Source organism: Ascaphus truei, unplaced genomic scaffold, assembly GCF_040206685.1.
Source record: "Ascaphus truei isolate aAscTru1 unplaced genomic scaffold, aAscTru1.hap1 HAP1_SCAFFOLD_993, whole genome shotgun sequence".
NCBI classification, from domain to species: Eukaryota; Metazoa; Chordata; class Amphibia; order Anura; family Ascaphidae; genus Ascaphus; species Ascaphus truei.
In genome coordinates this window covers 61440-66631 of record NW_027457333.1, presented here as the reverse complement: position 1 = coordinate 66631, position 5192 = coordinate 61440, and the positions used below count along the sequence as shown (strand labels likewise).

The 5192-nt window shown below is 44.9% G+C and overlaps 1 long non-coding RNA gene across 1 annotated transcript; it reads right to left on the bottom strand.

Annotated features, from left to right (window-relative positions):
• Positions 1-1779: 1779 nt before the first annotated feature.
• Positions 1780-4700, bottom strand: LOC142486787 (uncharacterized). The gene is made up of 3 exons (XR_012799064.1): positions 4611-4700; positions 3495-3590; positions 1780-1878 (listed from the first exon to the last, which is right to left on the bottom strand). It is a non-coding gene; the product is annotated as an uncharacterized LOC142486787 (long non-coding RNA).
• Positions 4701-5192: the final 492 nt, after the last annotated feature.

The following is a 5192-nucleotide window of genomic DNA, read 5'->3' as shown; positions in this document are numbered from 1 at the left end:
AGAGGGGGCGCAGAGAGAGGAGGCGCCAAAAGAGGGGGCGCAGAGAGAGGGGGCACAGAGAATAGGATATTAAAGAGTGCTTTTCATTGAGCAGTGCAGAAATAGCTGCAATAGAGGTCTGTACAAATGGTGCAGTGTGTAGACACATGCAAAGGTAGGGGAAGGAAAGAGGAGAACATGTGGATAAAAGCAGGAGTGTGGAAGTTAGAGAAATTAGAAAAGTTTAACAGAGGAGTGAGGAAACAGCCAGCAGAAAGAACAAGAGAGAGGTTACATTGGGATGACGTTCTGTGGTAAAGAGAAAATGCTAGGAGAGAGCTTTCAAATATTAGAGGACATGAATTGAGGGAGCAAATGTATAAATCAAAACCTGAGGGGGAGGTATAGCACGAAAGCTCGCACAGCAGATTATAGTCTTAATGTTGCGTGTACCTGTCAGGGTATTCAAGAAGTTAAATTCTCACAAGTGCAGAGTTCATGATGAAATGCTGAATCTAGTCCCCCTCCAATTTAATTTTAATATAACTTTTCCATTCTTCATTACTGCAAAAAGCAAACAAAACAAAACCACATTGCATTACTATTTTCAAAATGGATTGAATGGCATATTCAACAGTGACTGTGTGATGCCAATATTCCCCACTCACTCGTAGTGAAGCACATATTGTACTAGTGTTGAAAGTAGGCCGGTAGAGTCAGGTACGCAGTACTGATAAAACAATAAGTGCCCGTCGTAAGTACCAGCTCCGCAACAGTGCGGGCATCACATTAGTGACGTGGATGAACATATATGGATAAGCCCATATTAAGGCATCACGTGACCAGAGCCGTCACTGACTGGGTATACGTAAAGACGCAGGGAGATGCAAGGAAAGGGAGGGAGAGAGACAGGGAGAAGATGTGAAACGGAGGAAGGCACGGATGGAGGGAGTTCTTCCGAGCTTCTGCGGGCCTCTCTCTTTCACTGGTGCATGCCGGGAGCTGGTCCCAACATCCACAAAGTGTGTGTGTATTATTGGTTGTATTTTATGGGGGTAGGAGGGTAGTGTGTATATTGTGTGTGTGGGAGTATTATATTGTGTGTAGAGGTGCAGAGGAGAGTACTAGATTGTGTATCTTGTGTAAGGGTGTTGTGTATATTGTGTTTGGAGCTATAATATTATTGGGGAGATTAGTATTGAGGAGGTATTATAGTGTGTATTGTGGGGAGTATTAGTGTGTGTATTGTTTGTGGGTGACAGATGCTGGGGGTATGCAGCAATCCCTGCACTGAGGTCCGAGGCGGCTCTGCATCGCTCGCACGCACTGTGGATGACCAAGCATGTGCCCATGATAATCATGGCCTTACAGGGATGAGTGTGTCAGAGCCTAGAAGGGGCATATATATGATGGAGGAGGGAGGAGGAGGAGGGAGGAGGAGGAGATGATAGCATTGTAAAAGTTAACAAGATAGTTAGTTTAAGCAGAAAGTGAGGAGAGGTTAGAGATAAGGGTAGATGTCAGAGGAGAGAGTTCAATTAAGCTGAGGTATCGAGTAGGACAGGGGTGAGGGGAATGAGAGGTGGTGGATGATGAGAGCAGAAGAGGTCATGTACAAATAGACCTTGTTAGTCAGAGAGCAGTCATTCCAGAGGGCACGTGAGAAGTGAAGAGTAAAGTGAGACATGGAATGTGGATTACATTAGATGGGTTAATACGCTTAGCAGGGAGGTGGAGATAGAGAGGCAAGAGGCAGAGAGTGGTGCAGGGGTTGAGGAAGAGATGTTGCATGTACCTTATCAGAACATTAAAGAACATCAATTCACACTGGTGCAGAGTTGATGATGAATCCAGTTCACCTCCAATTCAATTTTAACAGAAATGTTTCATTCTTCATTACTGAAAAAAAAGAAAAGTAAAAAACATTTCATTACTATTTTCAAAATGGATTGAATTCCCCCAACAATGACTATGTGTTACCAATATATCCCTCTCAGTCCCACTGCAGCATATACTGTACCAGTGTGAAAGTAGGAAGGTACACAGTACCGGTAAAACAATACGTGCCGGTACTATGCACCATATGAATTATAAGGGGATGTAAATCTCCCAGTCTCTCTCCATATCCGCAACAGAGCGGGCTCCGGTCAGTGGCATGGATGCCCATATATGGGTATGCTCATATTTGGGCATCCCATGTCACTGACCGGAGCCGGCTCTGAGTATAGGGATATATGCGGAGACGCAGAGGTGCAAGGAAATGGGAGGAGGCACGGTGAGAAACAGGGAGAGACCACAGGAAGATAGAGGGCAACAACTTCCACAAGGTACTTGTATGGGTATAATTGTTTGTATTTTGTGCAGAGGGGGTAATTTCAGATAAAATACAATTCTCCACCCTCTACGAAACAATTCCACTTTGTTCAGTAAGCCAGAAAGTCTTGGTCCCATGTGGACTGAATTTAATGCAAATAAGGTCCTTAATACACAAGTAAAGAATAAAGTTACTTATTCTCTACTGTAAGAAGTGCCACATTGCCCACTATTTGGGTCCTGTGCCCAGATTGTGACCATGCATGGCAGAGGTGAGATTCCCCCAACTCCAATTTGCTACACTCTCCAAGAGAGATAATTGTGATCAGAGGTGGAACTAGGGGAGGGTGTGAGCAGGGTCACTGCCCAGGGAGTAACCTGACTGGGGGCACGGAAATCTCATTTAGTGCATACACTACCGACACACTTTATTGAAGTGTGGTCGGTACCGCAAGCCGGGAAATCTCCCGGCTTGCTAGTGGCCGCCCCTCGACGCGCGGTCACGCGTCATCGGGAGCGTGCGCCCGCTGCACGCATGTCCAGGGGCTCCCCGAGGGAGCCCTGGTGTCCCGCGATCGCGGGACAGCGGCAGGGGGTTCCGGGGGACCCGGCGGACCCGGCAGCGGTAGGGAGAGCGCCCCGATCGGAGGGCGCTCTTCCGCTGCTTCGGCGTGCGCCCGTCACACTCGGGCGCGCGCCAGGCTACTGCTGCGGCACAGAACGGGCAAATGCTCGAATAAACTGTGCCGCAGCAGTATGTTGCGGCACTGCATTGATTGACCGGTCAATCTGCACTGCTGCCTGTCACAGTGACATCCTGATCGGGCACTGTGATAAGCTATAGCACTGACCCAGGTGAGATAGTTCAGCACTTTACAAGGAGGGAACAGATGTTGTGGGTGACAGATGCTGGAGGTAGGCCAAGACTGTTGGCCAGAGTAACGTGGAGACTTACTGCACTCTGCATGCCCAAATGCTGATAATATCATGCTGTAGCTGCACTTTACAGAAGATGATGCAGATGTCATCATTGGTTGGTGGGTTCATTAAATCAATCCATCATATCATAACCACACTGTGCATATGATGTACTGAATCAGTAACACCAGGAAGACATCTCCATGTTAGGAGTAGAGTTGAAGTTAACAGAATATGTCCAGCACTGTGGTGTGTAGCCCATAAATAATAATTGTGCACATTACCAGAGCAACATACTGTCAACTGCAAGATCATTTTGCTGCTTGTAGCGTATGCTCATCCTGTACAGTGTTGTAGTAGATCCGTCTCTTCAGTGTTCACTGCAACAAAAGTAAGACATTGCATTAATATTACAGACGTTTGGGGGCTGAAATCTCACTTCGCTGCGGACAATTTCCCTTTGCATAAGATTCTTGTGATTATGTCAATGATGATCAATAACTGCATCATAACACAGCCGCTCTATACAGAAGATGTACTTGCTCTCATTGGTCATTGAGGTAATACGTCACACAATGTACAGATATAGCAAGGATTATTTCTCCCACTTGTGCATTATGGCATTATGATGGGAAATGTTGTGAGATTCTGCATTATCAGCATCACTGAATCTTTTGGAAATTAAGTGATATTCTATGTTTTAATGCAATATTATGGGTGATCAGCCGGTAAAATAATAATAGCTTGCTGTATCTGTAGCCATGCTCTACCCATGATGTGCTGAACCAATGACTGCAGAGAGATTCAGAGTGCTAAACATGACTGGAACGCATCTCTGAATAATGGGCAGCAAAGCAGTGCAGAATAGGAGGTGAAAGTATTTAAAATGGAAGATCCTTAGCAGCTGTGTGGAGAGTAGACAGTACAGACTGACCAAGTAAATGGTAAAAGGAGTAACTTCAACATTACTTGGCTTTGTTCTCCACATTGAAGCTTTCCTCCTCTTTAAATCACTAATACTGATGCCATGTGTAACCTGTACTGAGAGTTATATAATCTACTGGCCTAGATGAAACCATATGATGCAAACAGGATCCATCCCACTCCAGATTCATAGAATTGAACCACCTCAACCTTTCATAACAATCACATAGAACTGCAGCTGTGCGCTACTGCACATGTTCTTGTTATGAATGGTAGTAGATGTGGTCCTTGGGTCTTTACTTCATACTGTAGCCACCCTCTACTCATGATGTATTGAATCAACGAAAACCTGCATGGTTCAGATCACAGGAAGGGGTAGAGTAGAGATGAAAATATTCAATGTGAAACCCGTAGCAGCCGGATTGTGTGGAGTCAATAAAACGACAAATACTAAATGGTAAATGAGAAATATACACATTGCTTATCTGTCTCTGTGTAGTAATTTTCCTTCTCTTCAACTGTCCTTCAAATTTTCTCTTTTGCAAGAAAAGGAACACATGGCTTCAATATTCACTTCTGTTCTGCAGTCATCCCTCCTGAAATAAAAGTTAAGCATTGCATTGTTATTATGATAATACATACAATAAACCTTGCTCCAAACCATTTGATGCAAAGCAAATCCACCTCCCACCCACAGCTGTGCTCCTTCTAGAGCATGCATGTCAAACTCCAGTCCTCGAGGGTCCCAAACAGGCCAGGTTTTCAGTAGGGATATCCTGAAAACCTGGCCTGTTTGCGGCCCTCGAGGACTGGAGTTTGACATCCTTGTTCTTGAGCTTCTACCACGCAAGTCATCCATGTGAGTGACACTGTACTGCAGTCCTGGTCTGCACACAATCTACTGAATCAATGACATCACACTGTAAAGGCAATCTACAAGATGTATTAGTTGTCCACACTTCCGAAATGTTACTTTTATGTCCAAATCACTTATTCCCATGACCTGATATTTGTATTTGTTATTTATAGGATTGTCACAAAGAGTTGATGAGGTCACC